The following is a 16,309-nucleotide window of genomic DNA, read 5'->3' as shown; positions in this document are numbered from 1 at the left end:
CAGTCGTGTGCTCCAGGCTGAGGCCCAGTATATCTGGCGTGAACATCATTGCCTAGTGCTCTCGGATCTGGTGCCCCATTTCCTTCAGTAGAATTTGCTGGTTTCTTTCTCTGCTGTACAGTGCCTGTGTTACTGCTCACAGACTTCTGATTCTGAGTTTGGGTTATTGTGTCTGTCTTCTGCTTTTGTTTTCTTGGCGAGCAGGGACTCTGTACCTCTACAAGGCCAGGGGTGCTTCTGGTGACTCACCATTGTGCAGTAAAACATTGAATCGGTACCCATGATATAATCATAGTAGAAGAAGTGTTCGAAATCTATGTGGGGGAAAAAAGCTTGGATACAGATACCAAGTTTGCCAGAGTCTTGCCCTGTCTTTTCTTTCAGTAGTCTGGTTACAATCAGGAGATCAGAAATCTCTAACTGAGCCATCACCAACTGGGCACATACCCTCAAACATGTTTTTTTTTTTTTTTCTCCTTCTATGAATGGAAGTTAATTCTATTCCTCTTTCTAAGAATGTACAGGGTTCAGTGATATCATCTGTGTATAGTTTAAAAAGTGTGAAAAAGTGTATAAAGTATTCCTGTTATGATAACAGGAAGTGCTATTTTTTAGTGGAGGAAGCTGATATCAACAACAAAAAAAGAGGTGTCTGGTAGTTACTGCAGCAGATCTTTCTGGAGAGGAATCAGCTGATTAGCTTTATGCTGTTGAGAGAAGGAGCCAGAATATGATAGGAAGACAGGGCAGGGACCTCCATTGCAGATCAGCCAGGCAGCACATGGTCAAGCATGTGAACAACACGTGATCAGCACGTGACCAACATCCTGATTGGACAGGGGCCACATGATCACTTAGTGCCTCATTCTGATTGCATGTAGAAACTCCCTTCCCTAAGAGTGTTTAACCAGTAGCTTTAAAGGTCACCTCAAGAGACACCATATAAACTGCTAGATAGCAACAACCCACTGTCTCGGGCAGACCCCTGGGGACTCCCTCCCTTGTGGGAGTTCCTCTTCCTTCTGCTTCAGGAATGAACTCTGTTGCTTTACACTTACTTCCACGGGGGTCTCATTCTTTGGATTCCCAAGACAAAGAACCTATACCTCCCTACATCTCACTGTTTTGTGGCCCAGCAGCTTTCACCCTGAAGCATCAGGCTGGAGAACAAAGTAAGGCCGGGATAAAGCTGTCCCGGGGCTGCATTTCTGCAACTCCTCAGCTGTTTCTCCCTGTGAGTCGCTCAGTCGAGAAGCCTCTGGGAGGGAGCTTGTCCTCAGGAGATGTGCAGCTCTGTACTCAGTTGCTCTCTGCCTACATCAGTCTTTCTCAAGCTTTCAGTATTAATCGTTTTTATTCTTAGAAGCATTGATGAAAATTTTGGGTAATAGTTGTAATATTTTTTCAAATTACTTCTCTCAAAGCATTTGCCTGAATATTCATTTGGACCTGACAAAGAACTCAGGGCCAGAGAGCCTCATAGTTACGCAGAGGCTTGGTGATCAGGATTCCCAGACCCCTCCACCCTTCCCCAGTGTCAGGTGGTGGTGAAGTTCCCATGAGGCTTTCTTCTTTTTTTGTGGATCAGGGTGGAAAAGTGAAAGGTGTCATTGCTCTCTCTGCACTCTTTTTAATTCTTAAAAAATTTATTTGCATCTCTTCCTCCTTGCTTCTGCCTCTGGAGCTCCATTTGTTCTGTCCTTCCTTCTCAGCTCTGAGTCCTTGCACTTGCTGCTTGCTCACTGTGTATGACCTCATTCTTCCTATTTCCACCTCAGTACTGATTATTTGCCACCTCCATCTTCTGTTGTCACCTTTTCTTGCTTGGGCTCTTGATTTCTTCCTGGCATTGCAGCTGCCTGCCCCAGGACGGCTGGGGCAGTTTTGCTGGAGTGGCCTTCTCTCAGGTGGTGGTGTTTCAGACGCACGGCTGCAGCTGGCCAACCTGCTCGAACCAGCAGTGAATCCTGTTGTTTGGCAGTGGCAGCTGTAAGTCAGGGGAGTGGCACTTGAGGAAGCAGGCTCCGGGGCCTGGTTTACTAATGAATGACACAATATCACTGGAACAGTGTCCCTGAGATTCTCTGTAAACAAACCACAAGCTCCTACTTGAGTATGATGCTTTCTAAACCACCAATTGTGGTCCATAAAGAGAACATGAAAATAATGTATTAGGTTGTAACTTGTTTTTAAAAGTGAAGGAATTTGATAGAAGAATAGAAAATATAAGTACGTCGTATGTAGTAGCATCAGGCTGGAGAACAAAGTAAGGCCGGGATAAAGTCGATAAAGTCGCACTGGGGTTGTATTTCTGCATCTCCTCAGGGTGGGCTCTGAGCTGTTTAAGGAAACAGACTCTGGGTCCTGTGCATTCATAGTTGTGGTATAAAGTAGGTTGCTTCTTCCAAGTCAAAACGTTAAAAAGCCAATGGTCTAATTAACCTTTGGTATTTTTAAGCTCCTTTGATTCTCCCTTCCCCTTTCCCTTCTAATGATAATTTAAGTTTTTTTTTTTTCTTTTAAATAGTTTGGTAAAGAAGAATTAGAACATGGTCTTTTCCAGAACAGCCTGATGGAAAATTGAGTTCTCAGTTATGTGATTTGTTGGTTCATGGCAGTTCTCCTATGTTCCATGTAGAACTCTACCACCTGAGCAGCGTGACTTCCGAGTAGACCCCCAAGGTGACTGCAGGTGAAGCAGCCACCTGGAGGGGCTTCTGGAGGTGGGCCTTCTGTCAGGGGGATTAGGATGGGTGAGGATGGACTGCCCAGACCCAGACTGCGGGTGTGTCCTGAGTACTGTGCGGATACTGTGTGTGGTGGCCCTACTCTGCTGTGGGAGGCTGGGCACGTTTGTAGGTTTATTGGGCTATCACCAGTATGGCTCTTACAGGGGAAAGAGGTTTTGAGTTTCAGGAACCACCAGATGACCAGATTACTAATATTGGCATTTTTGTCTGGCACAAAGAAATAGTTGTAGTTTTTAGGTGATTGTAAGTATTAAAGGTAACATCGCTGGTCAGAAAATAGTGCCATTCTCTCCCAATTTCTTATACTATGTCTTGAGCCCAGAAAAATTCCTCCTGACCACAGTGTTGTTTCATCTGATTGCTGCTGGAACAGATTTTCACTGATCTTATAAGAAACATGTTTGAAAGGAAATAAAATATGTCAAGTGAATAATTAGAAATCACATTTCTCTATAATAATGTGCTGTATTTCTTTTAAATTTAACATATTTATGAAAGTGAAATCATTGTGGGATATTCTGTGATATCTGATTTTCCTTCTAATGGTAATACAAGATCATTTTCCTAATGTAGAAATAGAATAAAGTCCAATTTCAGGACTAATCAATATTCTGACCTTGTTATCTCATTGGTCATGGATTGGAGGCCCCATCAGTTATTTTGCACCTGTTAATGTAGCAGAACACTTAAGTGGCTTTTGTATTTCTATAAAGTCAACTGCAAAAGTGTTTGGAATGGATCATATAAAAATATTATATATTGTTTTGAAGGAGATAGTTATGATTTTGTGATTATTTACTTTCAGATGCATACTTTAGAATGCCTGATTTTATCGTTTTGTTAATGTTAATAGAGGAGATGGTTGAAGGAAGCGAAATGTTCACTTTGTTAAAAATTCCACATTAAACAAATTGTCTTTCCTATTCTGCTTCTCCCCAGGTATCTTTCTACCAATGATTTTAAAATGTCAACATCCTGTGTTTTTTCCTGACCAATCTTTTGGGACTATTTGGCACATGTGGTTCTACCTGATGAAATAAGTTGTAGGTCATCTTTCTCAAGGGAAATAATTAAATTATTTTCTCTTTGTACATGAACATTTCTTTGAAATGTTTTTATATTTCAGGGGCGTTAGTATTTTATCCAAGGCACCATTTCTTTATACTACCTTAAGCTCATGTTTTAACTATTACCTAATATCATAAGTCATCATAGAAGTTAAATTTATGTGCTAAATTATTCAAAATGAAGGACTCCCTGCCCCTGCACTTTTGCCTTGAGTATATGATGTCTCTTTTGGTAAACATTGTATATTCTAGTCAAGTTGAGCAACCCTAACAAACAAAACAAAACAAAACAAAACAAAACAAAACAAAACAAAACAAACAACCACAAAACCCCCCAAACTGGAGTCAAATGCTACAAAATCTGAAACTTTTTAAGCCATGACATGATATCAGATTATGGAACATTTTGCAATTTGGATTTTGGATCAGGGTTACTCTTCCAGTATTGTGTATGCAGATACCCTAAAAAATGAAGAACTCCTCAATCACTTAACCCTTCTGGTCATGAGCATTTCCGACAAGGGATTCTCCACCTGTAGTTTCTAAGTTAATGAAAACCACACAGATTCTTAAAATTTCCATTTTTAAAACTAGGAAGACGGCATGTGCGTTTCTCATGTGCAGACTTCCTGTCTTGTCCACCGCTTCCTACGCTACTGCCTCTCCCCTGACTTTGGGCTGATCTCCACATTTGACTTCCATGCCCCTCCCCAGTACTTCCATTCAATGACAGTATCATTAGAGTGGATTGTGACTAGTGGGCCAAACTGCAGGTTCCCTAACCCTAACCTTAACAAGCACTGTGCTGAACTGATCTTGGAAATCTCACCAGTTCTAAGAGTGCACAATCTGGTATGGTGTAATTAGGCTCAGCCTTCCAGGAACAGGGGAATGAACCCCTCTTCCTCTTCTGGTACCACTGTGTTGATCCAGATGATGGTGGACCATAGGTATTGGGCATTATGTGCAGAGTTCTCCCTTCCACTCTCCCCAACCCCCAGCTCAAACTGTTTGCAGAAACATAATGCAGGGCGTTTGTTTCAGCTCTTGGGGGCTTAGCTGTTCCCTGGGTTCCACCTTTGCCCATCTGTGAGCCGAGGTGGCTAGTGGGAACATCTTTTATTGGCCAGGACTTCTCTATTATAACCTCACTCCCCATTTGTTATGAGCACATTCCAAAAGTCGGGGGAAAAAATTAAAATGAGCATGCACACACGAAGCCTGTTCTGTCCCTGGATAGTAGGGGACAAAGACCCCCTAGGGGAGGAGGAACAAGAGGGACACCTCATACAGTGAGGTCTTAGGTCTGGTCTTCCTGTGGGACTGTTTGTTCCTAGACTTTGCAGTCTCCTTAATTCCCAGAGTTTCATAGGAAGAGAGCAGCTGCTGGATTTGGGTCTTGACCACAATCTGTGGAGAGTTTGACTCTTCCATTATCATTGTTAATGTTTTTCTTCATTCATACGTTTTCTCCATATGTCATTTAAATTTAGAGTTTGATAGATTAATGAATATACTTTCTCCCTTAAAAAAATCATATGGAACACTGAGACTGTATATTTTTAAACTAATTTTAAAATAATTCAGGTTTTGAAATTTTCATTTTTGAGGAGGTAGGTGGTTTTTCTCCCGTTTTCATCAGCTTAGTTGCCAAAATCATTTTCTCTCATCCTCTCCTTTCCTATCCTTTCCTTTTGATCAGGAGAGAAAGGGTATATAAATAAAAAGGACACAGAAGCAGCTACCCCCTTCACCCTCAAAGAGTGCACTTTGGATGGTTGGCAGCAATACAGTCCCCTGCTCCTTTGAGTTTCATTTAAAAAAAAAAAAACAAAACCCAAAACCCCATTCTGATTTGAAGGTTACACAGTGTCTTCTTATACATCAGAATGTCAGTGGGGCCTGGGATGCAACTCAGTGGCAGAGTACTTGCCTAGCACACAAGAGGCCCAGTTTCAATCCCCAGCCCTGCCCCCACCCATGGGACCTTATAAATAGATACAATTTTTATGTAACAGTTAAAAATTTAAAAGTTGAAAAGGAAACAATTTCAAAGGCCGTATTTAAATACCAGATGAGCAACTTAGTGTGTGGTGTGAGATCCTCCAGGCAGAAAGCGGCCTGCAGTAAGTGGTGTCTCTCTTGGGGTCTCATCCCTCCCCATCCAGCTCCTCCTGAACACAGTACCATCACCAGTCTCTCCACTGGCTCTTTAACAGTTTTAGTTCTGTTTTGCCAAACTGTGATTTCTCTCTACCTCGCAGCCCTACTTAGTAAGTAGTTATCTCAGAACATTCTTTAACCTAGCATTCCCGGTACATCTTCCAGTGGTGCGGTTACAAAGTTGACATTGCAGCCTCAGCAAAGGTTATCTCTTTAAAATTCCCTAAAATTCCCCTTTGGGGCGTCCATTTTAGCAGCTGGTTTACATAGGAGAGTGATGAAGTTCTTGGCTCTTTTGTGCTGTATTAAGACAGGAAAGGTCTGGCCGGAAGGACAGAAAGACAAGAAGCTCCTCTGCAGCCCTGTTGGTTCTGTGTCCTGCGTATTTTCTGTTTTACAATCTAGTAAATGGTGTTCTTACCTACCATGTGTTTGAGGGCCAAGTGGGTGGTTTTTAAAAATGTGAACATACTGTAGCTTGACTTTTTCTTATTTTAAAGTCTTATTAGAATCACCTGCTGTTCTAAAATGTGCATGAAGTACTGTTACACCACTATGACTTTAGATTTTGTAATCTTTTTTGATTTAAAAAATTGATTATATTTACTGATTCAAAATTACCTGTGATAGTTTGGGCAATAATGAAACAAGAAGGATGGAAAATCCAAATCGCTTTCCAGTGCGATGTATTCATTACCAAGTAAATGATCTCACAAGTGTGCTTTCTCTGGCCAGCACTTCGTTGGATGGAAACAACCAGATTCCTGTGAGGAGGCAGCACAAGGCTTTTTATTTTCAAGTAGCCTTTTCTAGGAAAGCATTGCTTCTGTGAGCAGAACCAACCCATTTATTGTTGTAGATTGCCTGGAGATCCCCGATTTTTCTCTATAGACTGTGACCACCATGGGAGCTGTACCTTATGAAGTCATCTTGATGTTATATCCACAGTTGTGATTTAAAAATGACTGCCTATATTTGGTATGGAAAATACTTATTTTTTAATTTGGTTTTTAAATGTAGATATTGGTAATCTAGATGTCAAAGCTTTTACATTAGAAATGAGCATGACTGCTTACACTATTAAAATCCTTTTCCTGCCTGTCCCGGTGGTAGACACCTGTAATCCCAGCAGCTCAGGAGGCTGAGACAGGAGGTTCATGAGTTCAAAGCCACCCTCAGCAAAAGCAAAGCACTAAGCAACTCTGTGAGACCCTGTCTCTAAATAAAATATAAAATAGGGTTAGGGATGTGGCTCCTAGTGGTCGGGTGCCCCTGAGTTCAACCGTGCCCCTCCACCCCAAAATCCTTTTCCTGCTTGTATTATTATACAAATAATGCATGTAAATTCATAGGTGAACTCTTTTGCCCCTAAGATGGCTTATGAAGGATCTTAGAGCACCTTTTGGGTGTGGGTTCTGTCGTCTTCAAGAGTAGGCTGTGTGCATCAATATTCTTTGGCTACTCAGGACCTCCTTTCCCCTGCCATATAAAATTTAAATGCTTTGGAAATTCGCAATCTTGTTTAGCTAAGAATTTTAGAATCAAAGTGTATGTTACACACACTTTTCCCTCTGAATCTGCACATTTTTTCCTTTTATGCTTGTTTTTTATTAAAAACACAATGTAGACTTTGTAGATCCATGGTATCGAATGCCCTCAATGGATCCTTGGGAAGAAGGTGTTTTAAAGTGTATAATTGGGGCACTTGAGCATAAAACTACAATTATACACTTGTGTGTTAATTTTGTGTACAGTAAGACTTCAGTTCAACACTAGTTGTAAACGAGAGAGCATTTTGCTGCCGATGAATGCTTGCGTTTTATGAATGCTTAACTGAATCTCCTCTAATTGGCTGACCTGGAAAGGAAGGTGAAACATTTGTAGTTAGCTATAGAGGAGAATAGGAAATATTACCAGAGGTTTCTTTTTAATGGTAACAGAAAAGAGTAATCCTGCCCTGTGCCCAGCTAGGCTTACTGCTGCTCCGGAATCATCCGTGCTCTTTGGCTGCTGTTTCCCTGTAAAAGTAACGGAGTGAAAGCAGTTCAGAGCACATCGAGAATGACCAGGAGATGGAGGGAGATAGACAGCAGCTGGTCAGGGACCTTTGATGAGGGGGAAAGAAGGCTTGGATGCTGTGATTGCCCTTTCTGGTTGACCATGCGTTTGTTATCAGATTCTATGTGTGAAGCTTGAAGGAGTTAGTTTTTATGAAAACTAAAGGATATATCACTTTACAAATTGGGAATAATGTTGCAGAATTTGTTGCAGTAAAGAGACAGTGTAGACTAGAAATGTAAATATGAGAAAGGTGTAAATAAATTCATGGATAATAGTCATAATGGTTATTAAGAGGAAGTAAAGGCTGCTCAAGACATATTCCTGATTTCTTGAAATTGAGGTTATGAGAGGCACCACCATTTAGTTCCCACCAGTATAAAGAATAGTCCCTCTGAAGAACATTGGTCTGACCTACTATTTGCTTAAGTTGTGATTTGCTAAATATAGAGCTCTTGAATTTAGAATAAGCAATGAAATTTGTAGGCAATTAGTAATTATAAAGAAATCCAAGCAAAATCATATGTATATTATTTCACCATGTTTATGTTTTTAAAATCTTACATTGTGTGTACCTGATTAAAAAAGTTTGATAAACAAGTTTGTTATTTAAAAAAGACTTATAATTGATACAAATGAGGACTTTTCAACACTGTTTTACAAATCAAAAAAGTAAATTTATTTTCTGATTTGAAATTTTAAAAAATTCTAAGCTAGGGGAGGGTAAGCGATCCCGGCTCTGTTGGTTGGTTGTCAGTCTGTTAAGAGAGAGCAGTGCTGGTGGTGTGTGAGTTATCTGCTGGGAATAACTGGCAGATGACCGTGTTCCTAGAGCACAGCCAGCAGCTGCAGTGGCCCCCGTGGTGACAAAAGGGTCCTGAACCTAGCTTGTTGCTGTGGTCGCCGTCCAGTCAGCGTGAGAGGCCAGATGGCCCTGAGTACTTTGCCGACACTTCTTCACCTGGCTCAAAGGCAGCTGGGCAGAACTGGAAGGAACTGAACTTTAGTGTACCACGTACATGATAAGCACTAGAAGTGTGTAATTGTTGACTCTATCTTGTTTTTCAAGCATGAGGAATTATTTTTTAGGAAATTTTGGAATATTTGTTTCCTTAGACAAATTAAGAATAAGATTTGTTTTTCATTTTAAAATAAGAAAGTATGTTTGGGGAGTGCCAAAGTTGTTTTGAAGTCTCAGTTGGGAACTTACTTAAGCAACTGTAGAATGGAGCAGTTGTAAGAGCTTGACCTTGTAAACTTTATTTATTACGTTCTAGCACATTATTATTTTTTTTGACTGGACTTGTTGACATAATAAAATTTCCTCATTCAATTGGTTTGGCCACACATCAGCTTAGCATCTGAATTTCTTGCTGTGGGGAATTTTCAGTCAGTCTTCTAGGCATGAAAAATAGTGTGTGATCTTTCTGTGAAATCAGAAGCCAATGGAATTTGCTGCATTTGAGTGGAGCTGTTGTGAATGTTAAGACTTCTTGTGCTTTTTGGACTTCCCAGTTTGTCGAATTTACTTTGAAGGGCCAAAATCTATGATGAAAAACAAATAAAAATCACAGAGCTTTCTGTTGTTAGAAATAAATTATTACAATGTACTTTTTGATTACCCTTAGATAGCAGCAGTAAATCTGAATTAAATTGCATTTTTCCCCCCTGGATTCATGAAAAATTCTGGATATGCTTAAGGAATGATAATAATTGGGAAGTAGTCTTTTAGGCTATTAATTCTTTATAAATCACCCATGTTGTCATCTTAAAATAGCATTATTTTATAGTACACATACATATACATACATAAATATACCTGCTGCCCCTTCCACACCACCTCAGCAATCTATGAAATAACTTTTTTTGTTATGTATATATTATCTATAGTGATCATTATTTTAAATGACTGTAAAGTGTTTGTTGAATTCCTCATTCCTCAATCAATCTATTGATGGACTTAGAATGTTTCCATATTTTTGAAGCAAATGTTTACTTACTTGCTTCATATTTTTTCTTAAGATAAATGTCCAGAAATAGAATTCTGCAGCAAAGGGGTATTGTATCTATAATACTGTGTTTTGCCTTAAATATTTGAATATGCATATTCACCATGATTATTTCAAAATGCCCAGTTGCTCTGTAATGTTTTGGATTGCGTCAGGTGAAAATGTGAGAACTCTGTGAGCATCTATGAGGAGTTATCATTATCCAGTGGAATATTTCCTCTAGGTATCAGTTAAGGCAGGCACAATGTAAGCAGAAGCATTAACCTGTGTTGTAGGCTGTGGAGGAGGTGAGGCCGCAGTCCAGATGCTGCTTCTGCACTGAGTCCATGTACATGTTCTGCCAGTGTTGTTCAGGTACCGTTTACTTATGGGATAAAATGCCCAGATTTTAAGAGTGTAGTTGGATGGGTTTTGACAGATGTGCACATCCATGAAACCACCATCCAAATTAAGATCTACAATATTTCTGTCATTCCCAGAAGGTTTCTTTGTGCCTCTTTCCAGTCAGTACCTGTATCCCACAACTATTATTGTGATCTCTATGACAAGAAATCAATTTTACCTGATTTTGAACTTCATAGAAACAAAAGTATTTGAAACTGATGTAAAAATTACATAGTCTTTCAAAAGAATGGAATTCTATTCCTTACCTTATACTGTGTCCAAAAGTTAACTCACTGGACCGTAGTCATAAATATAAGTGCTAAAAACACTATAAAGCCATAAAACTCCTAAGAGAAACCTTCATGGAATTGGATTTGGTAGAGGTTTCTTGGATGTGACAACAAAAATATAGGCAATGAAAGAAACGATAGATGAGATGGATGACATCAGAATTAAAACTGTCTATACATTAAAGGATGCTGTCAAGGGAGCAAGAAGGCATTCCAAGGAATAGGATGGCTCTCCTGCAATTCAGCAACAAACAACCCAATTAAAAATTGGGCAAAGGGCTTGAATAGACACTTTTCCACAGAAAATGTACATTTGGTCAATAAGCACAGGAAAAGATGCTCAGTCTCATTGATCAGTAGGGAAATGAAGATCAAAATCAAATGAGATGATGACATTTCACACCCATTAGGAAGGTTGTTACGGGTTGAGGGGGCAATAGAAAATAACAAGTATCATTAGGGATGTGGAGAAATTGGAACTTTTGTGCCCTGTTGGTAGGAATGTAAAATGATACAGCTGCTGTGGAAGACAGTATGGCAGTTCCTCAAAATTTAAACATAGGAGTACCATATGCTCTAACAATTGTACTCCCGGGCATATACCCAAAGAAGTGAAAGCAAAGTCTCAGCTTCTTGTAAACCCATGTTCAGAGCAACATTATTCACTATAACCAGAAGTTAGAAACAACCCATGTGTCCATCAGTGGGTGGATGGATAAACAATATATATGGTATGTACATACAGTGGCCATGAGAAGGAAGGAGATTCTAACACATGCGAGCGACACCTTGGTTGAATTCTGAAGACACCGTGCTAGGTGAAGCAAGCCGGCCAAAAGGACAAATGTGTGTGATTTCCACTTAGGCGAGAGTAAGAATAACAAACTCATAGAGACAGAAAGTTGAACCATTGCTGCCAGGGGAGGCGTGGGGGAGAATGAGGTGGAGATGCTGTTTCCTGGGAACAGCTTGTGTTTGGGATGATGAGGTTTGAAGATGAATGGTGGTAGTAATGGTTGCATAGTGGTGTGAATGTACTTAATGTCACCGAACAGCACACTTAAAAATTGTTAAGGTGGTAAATTTATGTACATTTTAGCAAAGTGAAAAAAAGAAAGCAGTAGATCTTTAAATTTGGACCGGTGAAGTGCTCATTTCATTATATATCACAAAGTACTGTGTCAAAATTGAGAAGTGGGGAGTTTTCATCATGTTTTAGGACAACGCCAAGTTATTTCTTTTGTTCATAGACTAATGTAAGTAGATTACTTGATACAGAGGCAACAAGTCCAGGTGGAAAGTGAGTTGTGTAGTACTAACGCTTCAAAAGCGCACGTCGGAGAGGATGGTGGGATCCATGCTGGATGTCTTCCTCAGCCTTCTGCATGGAGGTAGAATTGGACTGGACCCTTCTTGAGTTCAAGGCAGAAGCTCTCAAATTTACTTTGTTGGCCGTGAAATTTCTGTATGTATTCCAGGAGGTTCAGTCAGCAAACATTTCACTGAGCTTTTCCTAGAGGTCAGGCATTCTGCATGCACTGATGACCTCAACCAGGAAGGCCTGTCCCAAGAGGTCACACTCCACAGGATGGGGCCAGAGGCCTATGAAGGTGAAGAGATCCTGGGTTTTGTGGCACACAACCCCCTGACTGTTCAAGAATTCACAGATCCTATAATTTACATATGGAGTCTGCTTTATTTTTATAGTACGCTTATTTTTCAAGCTTTTTTGACAGTAGAACTAATTTTGTGAGATAAATGAGTGTCCCTCATGGAAGCCACAAGGAAATGCTGGCTTCAAGTCCTTGGAGTTACAGACGTAGCAGCCTGTACAGATTCATCTTTGTGGAGAACGCACTGGTGACTTGCTCCATCTGAATCCCTCCCAGGGAGAAGACGTGGGTCTCTGGAGCTGAGACCGGAGTGGACCTAGTTAATAAAGCAGTGGACAGAGCCCCACTCTGGAAAGGACCATTCTGAAGGGTCCCCCGCCTATGTGTGTTAGCTCCCCTCTGCGTCTTCCTTTTGTGTGATAAAGGGCACAAGGTGGATCCAAGATCTTTACTTTAGAATGTAAAATGATGAAATAGTTTAAGCACAGGAACAGGTCAGAAACAAATGTAGCACTTTGTGCAACTGTACTAAGATTATAAGATTATAGATTTTGCTGTGTTACATGCTAGGCATGCCCTACCACACTCCCAGCCCTACTTTTATTGGGGGGGGGGGTGCATAGTGTTACTGTGATTTGAACCCAGAGGTGCTTTACCATGAATTACATCCCCAGCACTTTTTTTATTTTGAGACAGGATCTTGCTAAGTTGCTGAGGGCCTTGCTAAGTTGCTGAGGCTGGCTTTGAAATCAAGATCCCACCGCCTCAGCCTCCCCTGAGCTGCTGGGATCACAGATGTGCACCACTGTGCCTGGCTACATGTCTTTTTTTTAAAAAATATCTATTTTTTAGCTGGACATGATATCTTTATGTATTTATTTTTATGTGGTGCTAAGGATCGAACCCAGGGCCTCACATGTGCTAGGCGAGCGCTCTACAGCTGAGCCACAACCCCAGCCTCTACATGTCTTTTTTTTTTTTTTTTTTTTTAAAGGAGGAAAATACATGGCTGAAGTCTCACCTTGTCTGTTCCCTCTTCATTCCCAGAGAGTGACATAGATTTCCTTTTTGATTCAAATTTTGGTAGCTGCGTGTGTGGTCATAAATAATACACAGTCTAGTGATTGTTGTAGTTGTCTTGAGTGTGGTTTAGAACTAAGAAAAGAAAAAATGAAGAAACTCTCAGTAGCCAGAAGAGGCCTCACAGAGCTTGGGACAAACCTACATGTATTCCTCATGGAGTAGTCCTGTGTGCTGCTGCCACTTGGACAGTGTGTCTGGGCTCCTCAGGTCTCAGCACCTTGGAGGTATATCAAGAATACTGGGGTTGGGTTGAGGGCTGAGGTCAGAGTGAATAGCGGTGGCCTGTTGGTGAAAAGATGGCAGAACTAACCAAGCCAACAATGGGCTCTGATGACTTCCTTGTGAATTTTATGCATGTGATATAGGTTGTTCAGGTTAAGAAGTCTGAAAAGTATACATTAGAGCTTTGAAAACCTTGCAGCTGGAATGATTAAAACAAAACTAGTAATAATCATTAAAGACTAAGACCTTAATCCGGGCATGGTGGCACATGCCTGTAATTCCAGCGGCTCTAGAGGCTGAGGCTAGAGGATCATGGGTTCAAAGCCAGCCTCAGTAATTTAGCAAGGCCCTACGCAACTTAGCAGGACCCTGTCTCAAAATAAAAAAATAAAAAGGGTTGAAGATTGGATGTAGCTCAATGATTAAGGAACCCAGGATTCAATCCCCGGCACCAAAACAAACAAACAAACCAATCAACAAACCAGACCTTAGTTCGGGCACCTACAGGAGACATTTATTATATTAAGAAATGGGCTTTTAAAGGTTACTCTTAGAAAATAGTTTAACAGGTTAGAGACAGCCCTACAATTTATAAATTTAAAAAGTAGTAACAGTATCTGCATAAACTTCAAGGTAGGATTATTACATTTCTGACCACACTATTAGTATGAATTAATAAAGAAATTATTAATAATTAATAATATAACCCCATTTTTGCAGTTGGAGATTTATGACAAGTTTTGTGATTGACCATGTTCAGATAACTAAGGGACAGTGGGAATTGGGTTTCTATTCATGCATTTCTAACTGAGATCCACTGGAGAGCCAGTTGTACATCATCTTAGGTTTCCTCATCCCAGGCTCACAGAGAGAGGTGTCAGTGAAATTGGTCCCAAAGGAATGAATTAGACCATATACTTTAGAGGATGGCAGATAGTTTTTGATGGCTAAAGATAGCAACTAGGGCTCCTAAGCATGGTTTTAGATGGTTTTACCTCTGTAGTTTGCTTAGTTTTGCTAGTTATGGTAGCTCTGTGGGTGATTTACTTGTGCCCTTCCCTAACCCCCTGGCCCCCTGACCTGCCCCAAACATCCCAGAGTTAGAATGCATAGTAAGAGTTAGTGAGTGTGTGGCTGTTCTGGTTTTAGTAGGTTCCTGCAATATGTCCTCTTGTTGTCTTGCTTGGCAGGCAGCCCCCCACCCAGGAACACTTTGATATTGTGCACAAGGGTTTCCATAAAGCAGCAAGTCAACATATTCAAGCATAACTCCTAGGGGAGTTGCTGGCTGTGTTGACTGAGCTTTACAGTCATTTTAACACTAGCAAAAGTGTTATCCTCACTGCTTCAAATCAAACTGCAAAGATGCTCGTGTGAAATATAGTATTAGATATCAAATCAAACATATGGGTGTTGAACGAGAGGATGTGTAGTGTTCTAGCATGCGGAGTTGTATTTTATGGAAATTCTTTGGCTTGGTTTGTGGCAGGGACATACATGCATTATGAAATATCAAATGAAAAATAAATAAAAGCAAGGAATTTAACCGTGCTGTTAAATGGCTTTTCATTGCAAACTCGTCTGCTCTAATGTTGCAGGCACCTTATGATAAGAGGTGTTGTGAGCCGTGGTGTTTGTGATAATTGCTGATAGATTTTAAAAATAATCTGGATTACTTTGAAAGAAATACTGTACTAATTTGTCTTAGAAATTTTCCTCCTTTGTCATTCTTTCTTTTGCCTCATTCAGTGTTTCTATATTGAATTTGACTTTTCAGCGTGTATCTGGTACTCCTTAATTTCTCGAGTGTGTGGGCTTATAGGGCTCAGGTTCTTGGAGTTCCCAAAGGAACCATATTGTGGTATTAACAGAATGACTTCACCATTCTTGGCTCTGGAGTGTTTTTTACTGTTCTGATTTCTTGTTTTTCTTTTCCTATCTTGCTCTTTTAATTAGGAGGAAAAGAAAATCAATAGACTTCTTATTTTAAAACACTTAAAAATTCTCATTTTAAAAAATCTGAAAATACTATTAAGGGTCTATTGATTGCACAAGGAAGGATTTTCCTCTGAAAAATGCTTTAACAAATATTTAGGGTCATGTAAATTAGAGATGGAGAAGATTGTTTTGGCCATTTTGGTCTATTTTATATTGGGCTTTATTATTTACTGATTATTATTTCCTGTTTTATCAACTAGATATGAATATATTTCCTTCAGGAACCTGGATTGGTGGTTTGATACCCACAGTATTGTTTTCTATGTGTTTGCATTGGTCAGTTTTCCACCATTAGAAGAAATACCTGAGATTATCAACTTAGTGAAGGTTTCTCTTGGTTCACAGTTTTGGTGAGGCCAACCCATCATGGCAGGAACATGTGGGTGGAGTAAGACTGCTTTCCTCGTAGTCAGGAACGAAAAGAGAGTGAGAAAGGTGCTGGAGTCTTACAGTCCCCTTCAAGGGCATGGCTGCAGTGACTTCAAGACCTTCCACTAGGCCTCCTCTCTTACACAGAGGCCTCTAACACATGGGCGTTTGAGGGACATTTAAGCTCCAAACTATAAGGGGTATTGCTTTCAAAGGGTTTCATTTGATGGTAAAGAAATGCATTTCTTTTTAGCAAAAATAGTGAGTGGAATTGCTAATGTAAGTGGCTCACATCGTGTTAGA

The 16,309-nt window shown here is 40.2% G+C and overlaps 1 protein-coding gene across 9 annotated transcripts in view; it reads left to right on the top strand.

The window, feature by feature from the left end:
• Arid1b (AT-rich interaction domain 1B) overlaps positions 1–16,309 on the top strand; it is a 394,730-nt gene that overhangs the window by 95,324 nt on the left and 283,097 nt on the right. The window lies entirely within an intron of this gene.

The sequence above is a fragment of the Ictidomys tridecemlineatus genome, chromosome 8 (assembly GCF_052094955.1).
Source record: "Ictidomys tridecemlineatus isolate mIctTri1 chromosome 8, mIctTri1.hap1, whole genome shotgun sequence".
Classification (NCBI taxonomy): domain Eukaryota; kingdom Metazoa; phylum Chordata; class Mammalia; order Rodentia; family Sciuridae; genus Ictidomys; species Ictidomys tridecemlineatus.
This window is presented reverse-complemented; position numbering and strand designations above follow the sequence as displayed.